This window comes from Meriones unguiculatus (genome assembly GCF_030254825.1).
Source record: "Meriones unguiculatus strain TT.TT164.6M chromosome 13 unlocalized genomic scaffold, Bangor_MerUng_6.1 Chr13_unordered_Scaffold_34, whole genome shotgun sequence".
Classification (NCBI taxonomy): Eukaryota; Metazoa; Chordata; class Mammalia; order Rodentia; family Muridae; genus Meriones; species Meriones unguiculatus.
In genome coordinates this window covers 2,722,619-2,744,595 of record NW_026843646.1, presented here as the reverse complement: position 1 = coordinate 2,744,595, position 21,977 = coordinate 2,722,619, and positions in this window count along the sequence as shown.

Genomic DNA, 21,977 nt, shown 5'->3' with positions numbered 1-21,977 from the left:
TCTATGCCTTTCTTTTCAAACGATAGTATAGTCATCAAATGGGATTTTCAGCAGTTGCATTCTTAGATAATCACATAACACAATTCTAATGCAATTTTAGTTTGTTATATGTTAGAAATTTTGTAGGACAGGAAATATTTCCATCTTAGACCTCTTTTCTGCCTTGGTTTGGATTCAGTTTCTGTCTAATGAATATGTACATATTAACAGTAATGTGTTTCTGGATAACTGGATCAGCTGTTAAGAGTGCATACAGCTCTTGCACTGAAATATGAGTTCAGTTCCTGACACACACATATTGGGCAGCTCATATACATTCTTTACAGAAATGTCTTGTGTCCAAATCCATAATTTATTGTTTATGCTAGCGCACAACCTTGTGGAATTATTGATATACTTGAACATGAGTTGTGTGAATGGAAGAATGCTTGAGCCTCAGCTAGCCTGTATAATCAACATATGAGAAAATTTCATAAGTTTCTGTGCATGTGCATGTTTACATATAGAAACACTCATACATACCACCATATAACCATGAGCTCTCAATTATTCATTCACTGCATTATGAACAAACACAAACATTTAAATTCAATTCATCTAATTCTAGCTAAGGAATTAACTGACCTTATGTATGCATTTGTATGTGTATTTATGTATATATACATATATGTAGTTCTGAAATATTGGTTTATTTCTGATTTAAAGTCATCAAACAGAACTAAAGAAATGTTGTAGTATTTAACATGCTTGCCACATAAGCAGGAAAATGTGAATTTGATCATGATGAAAGGATGGAAGACAAGCTGGGTGCAGAAAAATAGGCCTGTCATCCAAACTTTATGATCATGAAGACAGAGAGAGAACCTAGGTAATGCTGGCCACTGTTTTCAGCAAAATCAGAAAGTACGGGTTTCACACAGATAAAAATAAAGTTGACAGCAACTGAAAAAGATAACCACAGTTTACTGTGGACTTAAGAAGCACACGTGCTCATGTGCATGAACATCCACACACAAGCTCACAGTCACAATAGAGCTAAGAATTAAAATTTCACAATTATTTTAAAGGGTTAAAGAATCATTACACAATCATTTTTTATATTTTTTCACAAATAATTCCCTTCATATTAAATACTGAAAAATTTCCAGACCTGTTTGTAGTTGCTTGGCCATTGAATCAGAACTTCATTGATGAAAAAGCCTTGATCTTGTGCACTCTTGAAGACAAACTCTCCCACTTTAAGTAGTAATGCATTTCGAAAACTATATGCAATAAAGTTTTGTATGTCATACATTTCCCTAATATTCTTGTTCTCATCAAAGCTTATTTCATCTCCAGCAGCATTTATAAATTTAATTTTTCTCAGAAATGGATGAAGCTGAAGAAAGACATCATATAATATGAGTGGCCCACACAGATTACTGGCTGACTTTAAAGAAAATTTCATTTTCCCTTTCTCTAACATGGCTTTCTTTTTGAAAGTGCTTAGTTTGTTTATTTGTCTTCCCAGTTGTTTAGAGAGATTAAAATTATTCCCCATAGAAATAATGCAAAAGCTACTGAACACAAGTAGAAATATTGTCTGTGAGATGCAAGATAGTATAGTGTGTAGCATTTCCTTAGTTGAAAAAAAGGTCCTCTGTCTTTCTCCAGGACCAGAAAATAATATTTCCATTTAGAAGATGTAGATTTGAAGAGGATCCAAAATGGCAACACCCAGTGTACATGGTTACTAAGGATTTGACTGTAGTGACGTCACAGCAAGTGAGAGGTCATGCTGTGGACTAGAAAATGCCAGTGTCTATGCTTCACAACTGTAAAGAAGATACTAGAAGGAAAAGCCCAACCAAAGAAAGTAAAGAATACCCAGAGAAAGACAGAAAATAAATAACACCACTGCTGCAAAACCAAACGTACAGAAACACAAAAACTTGCTGCAATCTTAAAAATCAAAATAACAGGCACTAGCAATCATTAATCATTAGTATCACTCAACATCTATAGACACAGTCCCTCAATAAAAAAACACAGACTAACACAGTGGATGCATAAAACAGGACTTATCAATTTGCTGCATACAAAAAAATCTTAAAAACAAAGGAAGACATTACCTCAGAGTGAAGGGATGGAAATAGGTTTTTCAAGGAAACTGACCCAAGATGAAAGTTGAAAGAAGCCATCGTAATATCTAATAAAATGATCTTTTAACTGAATTTATTCAAAACAGATATAAGAGGACACATATCATAGCAAAAGGATACATATAATAGAAAAAAATACACCAAGATGATGTCTCAATTTTGAATATTTTGCTCCAAATACAAGGGCACCTACATTTGTAAAAGTAACATTACTGAAGCTTAAATTATACACTAATACAGCCACAGTAATAGAGGGAGACTTCAAAACCCCACACTCACTAAAGTACAGGTCATGAAGACAGAAAATAGAGAAACAGTTACACTAACATATGCACAGATCAAATAGATTTAACAGACATATATAGAATTTTTACCCAGACAAAAAGAATATACCTTCTTTTTAGCAACTTACAGAAGCTTCTCCAAAATTGCCCATTGACTTGGACAGAGAGTGAGCCTCAAAAGGTACAATAAAGTTGAAATAACCTTTTTATCTTATCAGACCACCAAGGATTAAAGCTAGATATCAATAACAATGGAAACAAGAAAAAACCTAAAAAAAAAAAAAGAAAAAAAAGAAACAAACAAAACAAAACAAAACAAAAAAACTCATGGAAACTGAAAAACTCAGTGGCCACTGAGTCAGGGAAGAAATAAATTAAAGATTTTCAAGAATTCAATGAAAATGAAGGGGCAACATGCCTAATCTTCTGGGACACAATGAAAGCAGTGCTAAGAAGAATTTTATAAGTTATAAAATTAACATATAAAATCAGTAGTCCACATGACTATAAATGATAAATGGGCTTATAAAAAATCAGGAAAACAGCATACATCATAATAACCAGAAGTAATATCTTGGGGTAACTACCCAAGTAAGAGAAAGACCTCTATGACAAGAACTTCACATCTCTGAAAAAAGAAACTGAAAAAGACATCAGAAGATGGAAATATCACCCATGCTCATGGATTGGTCAAATGAACATAGTAAAAATGACAGTCCTACTAAAAGCAATCTACAGATTCAATGCAATTACTATCAAAATACCAACACAATTCTTCACAGACCTTGAAAGAACAATTTTCAACTTCATGTGGAACACACACACACACACACACACACACACACACACACAACAGAATAGCTAAAACTTTTTGTATAATAAAAGAACTTCTGGAGGCATTTCCATACCTGACTTCAAGTTGTACTACAGAACAATAGTAATAAAATCTTATGGGACAAAATGAAAGCAGTGCCAAGAGGAAGTTCATAGCACAAAGTGCTGCCAGAAAGAAGTTTGAGACATCTCATACAAGCAACTTAATGACACACATAAAATCCCTGGAGGGAAAACTAGCAGACACTTATACTTTGAATTATAAGATGAAAATGTTTTATTGGCTTGACCACAGAAAATTACTTACTAATAATGTAAGATTCTCACCTTCCCCTGCTTATGAGTGATGCTTACCTGCCATGGTAGAAGCCAGTCTGTGTTTCTGTCTTCTTTAGATTCCATTTCAGTTTTGCTTAATAGCATTTTATGCAGGGCATGGGCCACTGCATACACTGCACTCCATATGGAATAGCTGGGCTCAGAAATAGTCACCATATCATTTATTTTATCGTTAGTCTTTAGGGAAATATTCACTGGACAAGGTTTATGATTTCCACATCCTGAAGCAGGAGGTGAACAATTAAAATTGTCAATCCAGAACTTAGAGAAGTAAACATCTCCTGGGTAATGGGAGGGTGTAAGGGCCTCAAGAAAGTGCTTGAAGCCAGGGATAGTTCTCTTTTTTAAAAATGAGAAGCTTCCACTGAATAGGTTTATCAAAACATGCTTTTCATTTAGTATAGACTCTAAGTATGTCGAGTGTGGCTTTGCAAAGATCCACACCCTCTTTCTGGTGACAAAGATATGGATGTTTACACAGAAGAACAGCAAGTCATCCATATCACCATAGAATAAATTCACATTTACTCCTGTATGTTGTTTCAAGTTCAGCAAACCATAATCATATTTTACATTTTCATTCCAATTCTCTGGGAGTTTTTCTGCAAAAGCCACACAGATATCTTCTGACACCATCTTTACTTTCAGGTCAGAGAGAAACTCCCTTCCTCTCTGATCATCAGAAACAATGAGCCCCACCCACTTCCAGCCAAAGTGGAGTAATAAAGAGATTAGCCCTTGGGCTAGACCTCTGTCTTTAGTAGACATCTGATAAAGAAATGGGAATGTATCTTTGTCACTAAGCATGGAATCAAATGGTCCATATGTGACCTGAGGAAGCAAAGAAAAAAAGTGATTCTGAGTTTCAGGTATTTGGAATCATCACCCTGTGTGAGGAAGTGACTTCATTATTCAAATATGAAGGTTAAAGGACTGAATACTGTTAAGGAGAATGTCTTCTGTGAAATTAGCCTGTCCCTAAATTATGTGGTGGAATACAGTCTTTTACAAATACCATAGGCTCCAAAGTTACTAAGGTGTCTGCAGCAGCCAAGAAGTAAACAATAAGCTGTTCACTGGCTTTGAAAGGCACGAAAGATCTCTCTTGTTGCATTAACAATGCAAAAGAGTACCTGATGTAGAGAAAACTGCAGAAAGCATTAACATTAATCACATAACACCATATTTCAGAGAACCTTCACCTTTATAAAAGCAAATACAGAAAGAGACTAACAAAGTTTTTAGAGATTCAGTTTCCTAAGTTAAAATGGTGCAAGTTGTGATGACCTGGGGCCTCATTGCCAGGGCTTATTGTATCATCCCTCTAGTTAGATTTGATAGAGACAAATCTCAGACAGATGAAAATTATTGTCTTTTATTTTTATTAACTTAGCTTAAAATACATTGATGAATTGTTTAACTGAGTGATAACAATGAGTTACCATGTGGGTTTTTTAATCTTGATTATTGCTGATTCTTGTTGTCACCAAGTATTTTTTGTTTGTAGTAATGCCTGATGACAGATGCATTTCTTCAGTGTAGCCTGGCAAGAGTCATTTGTGATGATACAGCTAAGTGGTTGGTCTCCGTGACTGCTATTCTAAGATCTACTTTCCTGAATGAGATCATTAATTCCTTGAAAGATTTTCATCGGTGATGGCATTAAACATTGTTCCAAAAACTTAGTTACATTTCCTCGACTTTCTTTTTCCATATGTCCAGTATTGACAACCATAGGAATTTTAAGATGTTTATATGCTAGATTGGGTAGTTAGGAATCTTTGCTGTAGAATTTGACTTATAGTCAAATGCAGACTGAGTATCCACAGTACACAATCGTTTGTTTGAAGATAGAATCATGGATACTACTAAGTGATCTGCTTAGAAATTCCCAGAATTTGCTGTCCATGGTTTTCACCACACTCTGTCATTTGTTAACTATTGCTAAATCAAAATAATTTGTTCACTACTATTTGAAATCTGCCTACAGTAAACATAATCCACTTTTCTGTTTTCTTTTGTTTCTTCTGTTATTGTTCTTTTGTTGGTTTGTTTGTTTCAGTCAGGTCTAAGATGTGGTTGTGCTTAAAAATATGTTTCTAACTTACTTGTGGGACATTGTAGAGCTCTGAAAGTGTTTCAATTGCAGCAGAAAATTCCGGCTTTTTTCCTGAAATGATTCCTAGAGCTTTGTGTTGAGTGTTGCACTTGTAGTTAGGGATATACTCACTTCTTCCAGACAGCCACATCAGAGGGCCCTTCAAGGTCATTTTGTTAGAATTAAAGGCATTGTAGATGTGAAAACCCAAGGTCATATTGGGAAGCAGGTTTGAGTCCTTGTTGATCTCTTCAATGGCAAAGTATAAGGTCAGCAAATATTGATAGTTTCTCCATTTCAGTCTAAACCCGAGGGATAGAAGGATGGGTATTGTCAGTACATTTTTCTCAAAAAGTCTTTATCAAATACAGGACTCTAGAGGTCCTAGCCTTTGACTTTTCCTGTTACATGTAAATCTTGTGTGAATAAGCCCCTGACAAGTCAGGAACGTCATGGAATGGCTCCTAAACTCTCAGAAATTTAACTGTTTCTAATATTTTTTGGTGTACATTGTGTGCGTAAAATATCACTTCTTTGTATCTTATGACTACTGAATACATAGGTGCTTATGACATTTCAGTTCATGGAAGCCCTGGGTTATAAAAGAGTCACTAAGGTGTTCACTAGGAATATAATAAGTAAGAGCTTCACAACCTTTTCTTTTGTAATGATTCAATGTCATACTCACTTTTGAAAATTCTAACAAGTTTATGTGCATTCCTAGTGTTAAATTGTCTTTTTGTGGTATAGACCCCTTTGAATAAAAGCTAGTATCAGTTCTCAGTGCCCACAGGGTGGCCTTGGAAACATGTTTAACTTCAATTCACAAGATCCTTTCTGGCATCTTTGGTCACCAAGGACACCTGTGGTATTCACACATATATAAGAAGGTGAGCTCTCGAATAAATGAAATAAGAATAAATAAGCATGTGCAAAATAGTGTTCTTGGGTTTGAAAAATGACTGATATGTTATGACTAGTTGCTGCTCTTGTGGAGGACCCTGATTCAAGTCACAGTAGCCAGTTTTAGGTTCTAATAGTGTGTATCACCAGTTCTAGAGGATCCATGTCCTCCACTGGCCTCTGAAGGGACACTGCATACAAGTGGTACACACAAAAACTTGTAGGCAAAACACTCATAAACATAATGTAAAATTTATTAAATCTTTACAAAAACTCAAAAAGTATTTAAAAATTAGTAATGGAAAGGTGTTTCTCTAAGCTTGCAAATTAAATGAATGAGTAGAGTTTTCTAGGTAAGGCAGGGGGGAAAAGTAATTTAAAATAGCATATAAAAAAGAGGAAAACCCAAAATACATTAAGACAGTACAAAAGTGCTCATAATGGGAGAAAGTGGTACTTTGTTGCAGGTAGGTGAGTTGAACTGTGTCACACATAGCCTTCAGTGCTTGGGGTTGGGTCCTCAGAAGCTTGTTTCAAACCTTTAGTAGATAAGAATCTGGGTGACCCTAACAGAGGGAGCTTAACAGAAATCATTAGCCTGAAATCCACTGGGTTCTACTGAAGGAAGGATTCTGCTTTCTGACCTGCCATCACCAGAAAGAAATTCCATTTGGTTGTACCACGTTAGTCTGGGATCTGTGGCTAGATGTTCTGTTAAGAAAGAATCTATTGGGCAAAAGCAGGCAATTAGCAACAACATAGAGAAAGAGAACTTGTCTTCCTTAAGGATTATCCCATACTAAATATTGAACTGTAGGAATGTATGCATGTATCAATGAGAACTCCTGGACAGAGCTGTGTCTACAAAGACTGGCTATAAAAAAATCATTGATGTGGAGAGATTGCAATGTTGTAGTTTGAGAGGCTCATTAACATAGCCCAGGCTACCTGTAGCACCCTGAGTAGCCATTTCTTGGACAAGTTATGGTTAAGATGATGCCTATATCTATATCTGTATCTGCATCTGTATCTCTATCTATCATCTATCTATCTATCTATCTATCTATCTATCTATCTATCTATCTATCTTGCTATCTATCTATCTAGATCTCCTATAGCTGAGATGATGAATAAAATCATTTTAGAATGTAGTAACCCAGCACATTCCTAGCTTTTGCTAATCTAAAAGACAAGAATGACATCACATAGCCATCTTGGGCCTATATGATAACTTGCTCCATTTTACTGTCAACATCCTCTCTGAGGTTTCCAGTGCTTTATTGGATTTATAGTTTTCTTTATATATTCTGTTACTATGAAAATTCATGAAGCTGCTTCCACATTGTATCATGGAATTTGTGATAGCCTAAATTGTGTTCACAGACTCTCAAATTTATAGAAGAAATTCTATTTTATTTTCCATTTGAGCTGAGGGCTTATGTTTTTCCAATCACATGAAAGCAATACTAAAGACTAAAGAATCGACTCAGTTGGTTATGTCTGTATATTTATTCATTTATATTTGTGTGACAGGAACATCACAAGAAGATCATCAGGGTCAATCAACCAGGCCCCAGAGGGTTCTAAGAAGTCTGATGCACCCACCAAGCACAATACAGGGTCTCAACCTAGCTCCTCTACATATAAGTAGCTGATGTGCTGATTAGGTTTTATGCGGGCACACTAGTTAATGGAGTGGACCTGGATTATACTGTATGTTTGTTGATCACTTTACCCTGATAGAACTTATCTAACTGACCACAGGGGAGTAACACAAACTCAATCATCATAAGACTACAGGGGCTGGGGTGTGTAGGTAGGGGGCAGAAGAGTGGAGGAGGATATGGGAGAGAGAGTAGGATTGGGAGAAGAGAGTGGGGCCTATGACTAAGATGGAAATTTAATTAATCAATAAAAAATATTCCAGTGAAAAATACGATAATAAGTAAGATGTTCTCCCTCAAAGCCCTCAGAGAGTTCTGCTGAGTACGGATTTAAGGAATGTAATGAAAATTATTTCTTTGCCAGACATCTGGAGTTGGTAGCTAAGATATGCAGAAATGGCCTTTCCTTTGATCATATTTCAACTGTGATGATGATGACGACTGAACCATGAATTGCCACATGCTTCACCCAACAATAAATCCCTGCCTAACCTTTGGACACTGTTGAGTTAAATGCTCTACTCTGCCTGACCAAGGTAGGTTACTTTTCCAAGTTCCTGCTCCATAAAAAAATAAAAAGCAAAGGCCTCACAAGTCTGATGTTTAGTTTTCGTGATGCCTTATGTGGCAGCTGAAGACAATGTTGTTTTGTGTGGCATCCAAAGACTGTCAACCTCTGTTCCCTACAAAGTCTTTGAGAACAGCATGGAGGATCCCAGACTTGGTGCCCAGGTTTCCAGTAAGTCTCTGTCATTTTGACTGATATAGAGGCCAATTGGATTATACTTCCTGCTCAAATTTACCCCTCTCAGATCTCTTGTCATGTTCAGAGCATGTTGTCACCATAGAATTTTAGCAGAGTTTATGAAACTTTATACAGCTCCTCTGAACAAGGCTGCAGCTGCATGGTTAGTCCATATCATGCATGAAAGCCAGGCTTTGTTCTTTTCTACAGATATCTAGATCCCCTGCTGAAGAAGGCATTATCTTGCTGGCTTCACACTGAAACATCCAATCTCACAAAATTAGATTTAAATGAGATTCAAAATGAATCTACTAATACCTAACAGTTTACATTTTATGATTCTTTCATTTAAAAGAACTTGCTTGTCAATTTGTCTCCTGGTAAATGCATGGATGGGGGAAACAAATACTTTAAAGTTGATGGAAATTTTGAATGTCTAAGAAAGTTATTTAACGTATGTAAATGCAAGTTGTAAATGTCTGAGAAAGTGGTTTAAAGTATGTGAAAATGAGACTTAATGAGTTTAATATTTCAGAATTTTAAAATATTAATCAGTGGAGTAATGATATGCCATGAAAACCACCAGGTGAAAGCACTGGCTAGTCTTCTTATAGTTACAGGACCAAAATTTTTAATGTCATTTCATTCCTGCTGAAGATATAGTTCAATGCTTCTCATTGTGCTGAAATCTTATCTGTCATTAAATATTCAGAGAGTGGAAAGGCTGTTTGTTTTTTAGCCCAGAACCATCCTTATTTGGTGCCCAATCTGATTTGTGAAGCATCAGTCTACTCCAACTGTTTACAGACACTTGTTACCTGTTTTTCCTACAGTGAGAATTTCAGTGTAGATTATAGATTGTGGTCATGTTAATATATTTAAAACTTGTATATCTCTGTGTAAACTTTAAACAACTATGATTTAATCTTCAAGGAGTTGAGACTTGATCCACCTATCATAGCTCAAACAGAATCTAGATTAAGACAGGTCAATTAACGATTCAGTCTTTTCTGTCTTTTATCCATCTCTGAGGATGGGCTCTTTTCTTCCTCCTGTGTTGGGATTCCTTCTCTCTCTTGCTGCAGTGGGCTACTGAACTATGGTTTCTCTATCTTGTGAAAGCATTCTTAAGAGTTCTTTACTTCCAGAATAAATTAGACATCCTTGGTCATTGTTTTTTTTTTTTTTTTTTTTTCTATTCAAGTACTCTATAACAGTAAAAGTACCAGGACTTTAGTCTAGTATGTTTGTTTCCTAATCTGAGAGGGAATAGGCATTGAAGTTTCAAGAAGGTACTTTTCAGCAAAGGACCACCCTATTCCCAACACTGATGTTCAAATGAACATATGTACCAATTATAGCATCAACTGAAAAACAGGAATATAAAAAAGCCTAATGATTCCTCCACATTATCATAAATAACCAACAACCTACAATACAGTTTCTCAGAGAGATAAAGTGGCAGATATATATTTCAGAAAGTAAAGAGATGAACAACAGAAAAGAAGACAGAACCAAGCAATGAATTCAACTGGGCATCGAGATAAGAATCAGGAGTCGCTCCTTCCTTCTCGGCACAGGGGCACAGCGGACTCATCTTTCTCAGTGCAGACCTAACTGCCTGGGGTATACAGCCGCTGAGACGGAGCCCCAAGCACTTTAGCGGCAGACAAAAGCCAGCGGTACGTGCCCCGGAGTCCCAGATTCGCGCAGCGGCTGCACCATCCTCCCAGGGCGCGAATCTGCTAGACACCATACTAGCTCTGCAGGATCGCCATCACTGACGGTACGGCCTACCTAATCCCACAGTGACAGAGAATACGCTATATACTCACCAAAACCAGGCAGAGCCGTCATACAACCTGGACACACCAGGCGCTGGGCCTCCCAAGCTTGGAGAGCACAACAAAGAGATCCCAGGACTTCCCAGAAAGCATTGGGACTAGCAACCCAGTCTCCAGTTACAGCGGGACGTGGCAGCGGAGCAGCACTGAACTGACAGGGCACCACAGCCCTCCAGTTTAAGAATAACCAGGGCCAAACCAGAGAACAGAGAGCCTGGTTACCCCATCCCTGCTGAAGTGACCACCCTGAAATCTCCAGCTGCAGCAAGACCTCAGAACCTGGCAGTGACAGCAGCACAGAACTGGCAGAACACATCAAAGAAGCAGGGCCAAACCAGAGAGCAGAGAGCCCCGGATACCACGATCTCTGCCAAGAGACCTGCCTGTAAGTGAGTGCACCCTTGAGAATCTGCAGTTCCCCAGATCCTGGGTCCTTCTAAATCAGAAGCCAGGCATCGAACCCCCCTCCCACCCACATACCCACTTTGGGAAACAGAGGGGCACTAGGGACATTGAAGTTCCTGCCCTGTGGGCCTGATTGAGGAGTTAAGACAGTTAATGCCAGAAATTGCGCTGCGATCATCATTAGCGCCTGCGACATATACACTGCAGAGCCCCTCCCACACACTCAAGGGTTCAACATTAGCCATCACTCTGTCCCTCGAGTAACTCATCCACGCACACTTACACACACAGACACACACACGCGCGCGCGCACACATGCTTGCATTTGCCCCGTTTGCGCCTGCGTACTTTCCTCCCACAGGTACAGCTAGTCCTCAGCACACGCTGAGAGTGCTCAGCTTCCTGAAGAACTCTCCAGACACCAGAGAGAGACAGCCCCAGTCTGATCTGCAGAATCCAAAAACAAACAGGGAAGGTTTCAGATAAGCCAATGGCCAGAGGTAGGCGAAAGAACACTTCCAACATAAATCAGGACATCATGACTTCACCAGCAAACCCCAAAATCGATGGATACACCAATTCAGCAGAAGCACAGGAAAATGATATTAAAGCCATGCTTGCCCAATTATTTGAGGCTCATAAGGAGGAAATGAACAAGTCTTTCAAAGAGATGGCCAGTCAATTGGAGGCAAAGAAAGAAGAAATAGACAATATCCTTAAAGAAACACAGGCAAACATAGCCAAACAAATAGATACACAAGTAGAGGAAAAATTAGTGGCATATAAGAAGGAAATGACAAAAGAAATAGAGGCCATCGTGGAGAGACAGGAATCCAAATTGAAACACATGAAAGAAATGGTGCAAGACATGAAAACAGAATTAAAATCAATAAAGAAAACACAAAATGAGAAAACCCTTGAGCTGGAGAACTTGGAGAAAAGATCAGGAACCACAAAAGTAAGCATCACCAACAGAATACAAGAGATGGAAGAGAGAATCTCTGAAGCTGAAGACACACTTGCAGAAATGGATACTTCTCTCAAAGAAAAAGTAAAATCAGAAAAGTTCCAATCACAAAATATCCAAGAAATCAAGGATGCTATGAAAAGACAAAATCTAAGAATAATAGGAATTCATGAAAAAGAAGACTCCAGACTCCAAGGTCCAGAAAATAGTTTCAAGAAAATCATAGAAGAAAATTTTCCCAACTTAAAGAAAGAGATGTCCATAAATATACAAGAGGCCTACAGAACTCCAAATAGACTAGACCAGAAAAGAAACACATCACATCACATCATAGTCAAAACACTAAATCTACAGAACAAAGAAAAGATATTAAAAGCAGCAAGGGAAAAAGGCCAAGTAACATATGAAGGTAGACCTATCAGAATCACACCGGACTTCTCATCAGAAACTATGAAAGCCAGAAGGGCCTGGGCAAGTATCATGGAGACTCTAAGAGATCACAAATGTCAACGCAGACTACTATACCCTGCAAAGCTTTCAATCAACATAGATGGAGAAAACAAAATATTCCATGACAAAATGAAATTTACACAATATCTACACAGCAAACCATCCCTACAGAAGATACTAGAAGGAAAACTCCAATCCAATGAAAACAAATTCACCCAAGAAAACAGGGCATACAGATAATGTCCCAACAAAAATGAAAAGAAAACAAGCAATGAAACAGGGTTAGATCATCGACTCCATTACAAAAGGAACTAACATGCATTGGTCACTATTATCTATCAATATCAATGGACTCAACTCACCAATAAAAAGACACAGGCTAACAGAATGGTTAAGGAAACAGGATCCAACATTCTGTTGCATCCAAGAAACACACCTATGCAACAAAGACAAACACTACCTCAGAGTAAAGGGCTGGAAAACTGTTTTTCAAGCAAATGGTTCCAGAAAACAAGCGGGAGTAGCCATCCTAATATCTAATAAAATAGACTTTCAACCCAAGTTAATAAAAAAAGATAAGGAGGGCCACTATATTCTCATCAAAGGAAAAATCCACCAGGAGGACATCACAATCTTGAATATCTATGCTCCAAATACAAGAGCACCGACATTCGTAAATGAAACATTATTAAAGCTTAAATCATACATTGATCCTAATACCTTAATAGTGGGAGACTTCAACACTCCACTCTCACCAAGGGACAGATCAACTAGACAGACACCAAATAGGGAAATAAAAGCACTCACAGAATCCCTAAATCAAATGGACCTAATAGACGTCTACAGATCATTTCACCCAAACTCAAAAGAGTACACCTTCTTTTCGGCACCACATGGAACCTTTTCCAAAATAGACCATATAGTGGGCCACAAAGCAAGCCTCAACAGATACAAAAGGATTGAAATAATCCCTTGTATACTATCTGACCACCATGGACTAAAGCTTGACCTCAACAACAACAGAAACAACAAAAAGCCGACACGCACATGGAAACTGAACAACTTACTACTCAATGACAGCTGGGTTAAGGAAGAAATAAAGAAAGAAATTAAAGACTTCCTAGAATTCAATGAAAAGGAAGGAACAACATACCCAAATTTATGGGACACATTGAAAGCAGTGCTCAGAGGAAAATTTATAGCACTAAGTGCCTGCAAGAAGAAATTCGTAACATCACATACAAACAACTTAATGGCCCAACTGAAAACCCTAGAAAAAAAAGAAGCAGATACACCCAAGAGGAGCAGATGGCTGGAAATAATCAAACTAAGGGCTGAAATCAATCAACTAGAAACAAATAAAACTATACAAAGAATCAATGAAACAAAAAGCTGGTTTTTTGAGAAAATCAACAAGATAGACAAACCCTTAGCCAAACTAACTAAAAAGCAGAGAGAAACTATCCAGATCAGCAAAATCAGAAATGAAAATGGGGATATAACCACAGACATTGAGGAAATCCAAACAATTATTAGGTCATACTACAAAAGCCTATATGCCACAAAATTTGAGAATCTAAATGAAATGGATAATTTTCTTGAAAGATTCCATCTACCAAAACTAAGTCAAGATCAGGTAGAAAGACTGAATAGCCCTATATCTCCCAAGGAAATCGAAGCAGTCATTAACAGTCTCCCCTCCAAAAAAAAAGCCCTGGAGCAGATGGCTTCAGCGCAGAATTCTACAAGACCTTCAAAGAAGTGCTAACTCCAATTCTCCTCAAGCTATTCCACAAAATAGAAACAGAAGGAACACTACCAAACTCATTCTATGAAGCCACGGTCACCTTAATACCTAAACCACACAAAGACCCAACAAAAAAAAGAGAACTTCAGGCCTATCTCTCTTATGAACATTGACACAAAAATACTCAATAAAATACTTGCAAACCGAATCCAAGAACACATCAAAGATATCATCCACCATGAGCAAGTAGGCTTCATCCCAGGCATGCAAGGGTGGTTCAACATATGGAAATCCATCAATGTAATCCACTACATAAACAAACTGAAGGAGAAAAACCACATGATCATCTCCTTAGACGCCGAAAAAGCATTTGACAAAGTCCAACACCCATTCATGTTTAAAGTCTTGGAGAGATCAGGGATACAAGGCACATACCTAAACATAGTAAAGGCAATATATAGCAAGCCTATAGCTAACATCAAACTCAATGGAGAGAAACTTAAATCAATCCCACTGAAATCAGGGACAAGACAAGGCTGTCCATTGTCCCCATATTGCTTCAACATAGTACTTGAAGTCCTAGCCAGAGCAATAAGACAACTAAAAGAGATCAAGGGGATACAAATCGGAAAGGAAGAGGTCAAAGTGTCACTATTTGCAGATGATATGATAGTATACATGAGCGACCCCAAAAATTCAACCAGAGAACTCCTTCAGCTGATAAACACCTTCAGCAAAGTGGCAGGATACAAAATCAACTCAAAAAAATCAGAAGCCCTCCTATATACAAAAGACAAAAAGGCTGAGAAAGAAATTAGGGAAACAACACCCTTCACAATAGCCACTAATAACATAAAGTACCTTGGTGTGACTCTAACCAAGCAAGTGAAAGACCTGTTTGAGAAAAACTTCAAGTCTCTGAAGAAAGAAATCGAAGAAGATATCAGAAGATGGAAAGATCTCCCATGCTCATGGATTGGTAGGATTAACATTGTGAAAATGGCCATACTGCCAAAAGCAATCTACAGATTCAATGCAATTTCCATCAAAATACCAACTCAATTCTTTACAGACCTTGAAAAAAAGATTCTCAGCTTCATATGGAGAAACAAAAAACCCAGAATCTCCAAAACGATCCTGTACGACAACAGATCATCTGGAGGTATGTCCATTCCTGATCTCAAGCTGTACTACAGGGCAACAGTAATAAAAACTGCATGGTATTGGCATAGAAACAGAAAGGAGAATCAATGGAACCCCATAGAAGAGTCAGAAACAAATCCACACACCTATGAATACTCGATATTAGACGAAGAAGCCAATTCCAATCAATGGAAAAAAGACAGCATCTTCAACAAATGGTGCTGGACCAACTGGATGTCTACATGCAGAAAAATGAAAATAGATCCATATTTATCACCCTGCACAAAACTAAAGTCAAAGTGGATCAAGGACCTCAACATAAAACCAGATACCCTAAATCAATTGGAAAAAAAAGTGGGGAACAGCCTAGAACTCATTGGCACAGGAGACAACTTCCTGAACAGAACACCAACAGCACAGGCTCTAAGAGCAACAATCAATAAGTGGGACCTCATGAAACTGAAAAGTTTCTGTAAAGCAAAGGATATCATCATCAAAACAAAACGACTGCCTACAGATTGGGAAAGAATCTTCACTAACCCTTTATCTGACAGAGGACTAATATCCAGTATATACAAAGAACTAAAGAAGCTGAAAAGCAGCAATCCAAGTAATCCAATTAAAAAATGGGGAACAGAGCTAAACAGAGAATTCTCGACAGAGGAATATCGAATGGCAGAAAAACACTTAAAGAAATGCTCATCCTCATTAGCCATCAGGGAAATGCAAATCAAAACGACCCTGAGATATCACCTTACACCCATCAGAATGGCCAAGATGAAAAACTCAAGCGATAACACATGCTGGAGAGGTTGTGGAGAAAGGGGCACCCTCCTCCACTGCTGGTGGGAATGTAAACTGGTACAACCACTCTGGAAAGCTATCTGGCGCTTTCTAAGACAAATAGGAATAGTGCTTCCTCCAGACCCAGCTATACCACTGCTAGGTATATACCCAAAGTTTGTTCAAGTACACAAAAAGGACACTTGCTCAACCATGTTTATAGCAGCTCTATTTGTAATAGCCAGAACCTGGAAACAACCCAGATGTCCATCAACGGTGGAGTGGGTACAGAAATTGTGGTATTTTTATACAATGGAATACTACTCAGCAATCAAAAAGGAGGAAATCATGAAATTTGCAGGCAAATGGTGGGATCTAGAAAAGATCATTCTGAGTGAAATATCCCAGAAGGAGAAAGACAAACATGGGATATACTCACTTATATAGACCTATAAGATATGATAAACATAATGAAATCTATACACCTAAAAAAGATAATCAATTGAGCGGACATGGGGTAAGATGATCAATCCTCGTTTAGAAAGACAGATGAGATGTGCATTGAACGTATGACAGGAATCTACTGAGCACATCTGAAAGACTCTAACTAGCAGTGTTTTCAAAGCAAAGACTCATGACCAAACCTTTGGCAGAGTACAGGGAATCATAAGAAAGAAGGGGAGTTAGTCTGATGGGGAAAGGATAGGAGCTCCACAAGGACCAAATATATCTGGGCACAGGGTCTTTTCTGAGACTGACATTCAACCAAGAACCATGTATGGATATAACCTAGAACCTCCACTCAGATGTAGCCTGTGGTAGCTCAGTAGCCAATTGGTTTCCCAAAGTGATGGGAACAGGGACTATTTCTAACAGGAACTCAATGACTGGCTCTTTGGTCTCCCCACCCCCGAAGGGAGAAGCAGTCCTGTTAGGCCACAGAGGAGGGCTTTGCAGCCAGTCCTGAAGATACCTGATAAAACAGGATCAGATGAATGGGGAGGAGGTCCCCCCTATCAGTGGACTTGGAAAGGGGCACGGTGGAGATGAGGGAGGGAGGGAGGGAGGGACTGGGAGGGAATGAGGGATCGGGACACGGCTGGGATACAGAGTAAATAAAATGTAACTGATAATAAAAAATAAAAAAAATATGTACAGGATTTGAAAAAAAATAAAAAAATAAAAAAATAATAATTTTGTCACACACACACACACACACAAAAAGAATCAGGAGTCTCCATGAGAACTCGGATGAGGGATAGAACAAACAGCTGTACACAGAAAGGACTGTGTAACATAAAAGACAAATCATAAGTTAACACTGAGATTGTGAGGGAGGAGAAAGACAGATAGAAATGTTGTAAATTAAAATCATAAAACCACCAGTCAAATCAGACAACACTGGGTTTCCAGCAGAACTAATTAAGCAGAGAACAGAATATGGGCATAAATGACATGGATTTCAGAACGCTCTATTACAATATCAGTGATGATCAAATAAGTGATAAGTATGACCACAGTGTCTAAACTCTGAGATACTTTAAAGATAGTAAAGCCAGAACACGTGAAATTGGAGAGTCTAAGATTTGTACTGAGCACATAGGGATATTCAAGTTCACTAGAGCAGAAACTCTCCAAGTCTCTGGAAACAGATATTCAAACATAAGACATTTAGATGGCCAGATAGACCTGAGAAGAATGGAAACTTATCTTGACATATTAAAGTCAGTGTGTTAAAAATATGTAAGTCTCGCCATGGAATCACACCATGGAGAGACACAAAAGTCGTTCTTTTTTTCTATCCCTGATTTCTTTCTGAATGGAAACATAACAAAGAGAAGTGGAAATGTTTTCAGAGGCACAATGAAGCAGAAAAAAAATGTGAAACTATTTTTCACATTATTCTGTATCTAGTTCATTATTCTCAATGGAATTACATGTGTTTAGCAGGTCATCTAGTACTATCTTTTAACCAGAACAACCATAGCACATTCAAGCAAGTACTCACAGGTTGAAATTCCATCATAGACTTGGTTCTGTGTCAAAAAAGTTCTGGTCATTTTGGGATAGATCAAGTGGAATGGAAATGGGAATAAATGTAGCAAGGTTAACATCTGCCTCCATGTAGGTGTTGGACTTTCCATAATAACCACAATGGATTAGAAATATCTCTGTTGATGTATACATAGGTTGCAGGAGGAGGCTGAAGCAAAGCAAAGGAAGGGGCATGTCAGGCTCTTCACTACACAGAAACAGTCCCCTGCATCGAGGCAGATCCAAGGAGATTGTTGGCTTATGTCCTGCAACAGGCTCAGACCTCAACAATGTCAAAGAAGACTTTGTATGCTGCAGCTGATTCCTACTGTTGCTTCAGGCTCTCAGTCTTTGCATAACCAAAGGTTCTCATGATAGGCCAGCTCACTCACTGTAGCAAAGTCCAGAAAACTGAGGGTCACAGTGCTGAGATATTTCAGTCACTGTAGCCAGACTTGCTCTGAATTTTCTGTCTTTTTATTGTTCTGTTCCTCACATCCATGTACTCTTGGAATCCCATAGCCCTGAGGCTTTGCACCTCCATGTGGGTGAAAAACATGTTTGGTTCTTTTTTCAACAACCTGTATGATTTCATCATGGTCCACAGTGATTTGGAGAGCACCAGAGTCTGAGACAAAATTGTAGGTCATCCAAAAACAGCTTGTTTGTTTTGGATTGCTGTTGTGAAAGTAGTTTGAACATTTGATTTCTCCTAGGAAGGGGAGCAGGGGCAGTCATGCTTTGTTCACTTTGATAGCTCTTTGGTCACTTCCATCAGTCAAGGTGGCTAAATTAAGCAACAGGGAAAGTAGATCCAGACAGTTTTGATGAGATCTGATAAGCTACAGTAATATAGTAGAGGAGGAGGACGTCCTTAGTGGACTTGAGGAGGGACATGGGGTGGGGGGGGCTGGAGAGGGAGACTTCAGTCATACTTTGACATGGGGTTTTGACCAAGAAAGTAAACAGTAGTGACTCAGCCATATGCAGGACACCTGGGTTCAGGGTTCTCAACTCAGCTTTTGCATTCAGACCTCCTCCTGGATTTCTGGCACATAATTCAGAATAATACATGACCAAAAGAGGAGGCAAGCTTCTCATAGTCAATTTAAATCATGACAGGCAACACATTTACGGCTTGTGTGCTTAGTTTAGATTATCAGCCACTTTCCTCTTTACATTCTTTCGTGATTAAAAGACAAACATGCATCACTGAAGAATCAGGATAGGAGTAGGTTTTAGGGCCTGTGAATATGAACTCAGTTTTGAACCTGGAAGCAGAAGTCTTGAGATGGCTGGATTCAGTCAACTGTCTTATAACAACAACCAAAAAGAAAAATACTTCATCTCTATACTTTTTCTACTTTACTGTAACACTATTTATCATAATTACTGCTGATATAATTTCATGGTATTATTATATATTATTGTTATAATATGATATATACAATATAACACAAATAAAATTTTGATATCTAACTTAGGTAAAATTCATGAAAATACGGCCATATAAATTTCAAAAGAGCTAAAACTGCAAAAGGCTTTGAAGGTAGGAAAGTGAAAAAATGATGTAATGTTAATTCTTATATATAAACAAACAAAATAATTAATTGATGTCTCCTATGTATAATCTTACAAAACTTTGGTTACTGGAATTTAAATATATATATATACAAATTACACACACAAATCTATCTATCTATCTATCTATCTATCTATCTGTCTGTCTGTCTGTCTATCATCTATCTCTCTCTCCCTCTCTATCTATCTACCTATAAATAAATATAACTATATAGTGAATTTTTTTGGAGACACCAGCTTAATTTCTCTATGTTCAGTGAGTTGAATAAGTGTTGTATTCAGCAAAAGAGACTTGCAGTGAATTTATGGAGAGCAAATTATAATCTTGACAAAAGTGTGCATTGTTTGGGGATTCCAATAAGACTCCTTTGGCCACCAGCTCAAGTAGATATAACCCAGTCTTCATTTGATGCCAAGTGACATCGTATTGGGACTCTCATATTATTTCATTTGGATCACCTTCAGTTATGTATATATTGTAGGAAGCAAACTGTTGTGTTAGTTTGCTACAGGAACATTCAATTGACATTTAATTTTGGCTGTCTCTCTTCATATTACTTTCCTTAATGTCTTCTTTCTTCCCCACTTCCAACCAATTCTCCTTTATGAGCCCTTCTTCAATCTATAAATAACTATTTTATTACCCTATCCTAGGGAGATCTATTACTTCTTCTTCAACACTAGTCCCTTATTCTTTGTGTATCCTACATGGTTTTATGTACTATAGGCTGCTTATCATTCACTTTACAAGTAATAATATCATGTAAGTAGGTACATGTCATATTTGTATTTTTGAACTTGTGTTATTATATACTCAGACTGATTTTTTCTAGTTTACCTGTAGATATGCATTTACTTTGAAATTTCATTTACTTTTTTAAATGACTGAGTAATATTTTGTTGTGTAAATGTCCACATTTTCTTTATCTATTCTTCTGTTGATGGAAATCAGTGTTATATCCAATTTTGGGAAGTGATGAATAGAGCAGTCATAAACATCTTTGCAAAAATGTCTCCATGGAAGGATGAAACATTCTTTGAATATATGCCCAAGAGTGCTATAGTTACTTCCTGAGGCAGAACAATTTCCATCTTGCTGAGGAAGAGCCATAGAGATGTCCTTAGTGGCTAAACATGTTTGTCCTCCTACTAGAAATGTTTGACCATTCTTAGCCATTGTGACTCTCTTTAGGCCATATCTCAAACCACTTTTGGTTTTCATTTCCCTGATGACTATGGACCTTGCACATATCTTTAAATGTTTCTCAGCTGTTTGAATTATTTCTTTAAGAATTCTCTTCTGATATCTTATTCTATTTCTTTCTTCAGAGACTGAAAGTTTTTTCTTTCAATGCAAGTCTTTGACTTGCTTGGTTGGAGTTACAGCAAGGTATTTTATGTCCTTTGTGGCTATTGTGAAGGGTGTTGTTTCCCTAATTTCTTTCTCAGCCCTTTTGTCTTTTGCATACAAGAGTGCTACTATTTTTTGTGAGTTGATTTTGTATCCAGCCACTTGGCTGAAGGAGGTTATCAGCTGTAGGAGTTCCCTGATAGAATTTTTTGTGTCACTCATGTATGCTATCATAACATCTGCAAATAGTGACCTGACATGAACTCATGGGCTGGTCCTTTGATCACCTCCATCTGAGGGGGTAGCAGCCTTACCAAGAGAGGAATACAAAAAAGCCAGTCTTGATGAGACCTGATAGACTAGGGTCAGATTGAAGGGGAGGGGCTCCTACCCTATCATTGGACTGGGGAGGGGTATAGGAGAAGAAGAAGGAGGGAGGGTGGGATTGGGAGGGTTGGAGAAGGAGTCTACAGCTGGGAACCAAAGTGAATAAACTGTAATTAATAAAAATAAAAAAATTCTTTATTTAGAATTGTAGGTATGTTTTATTTGGATTGTCTATTTTCTTGATATATATTTTTTCTTTTGATTTATTTATGCATTTTAATATTAGCCTTTATTTGGGTGGGTAGATGGTAGAAGTATTTTAGTTTTGTGTATACTG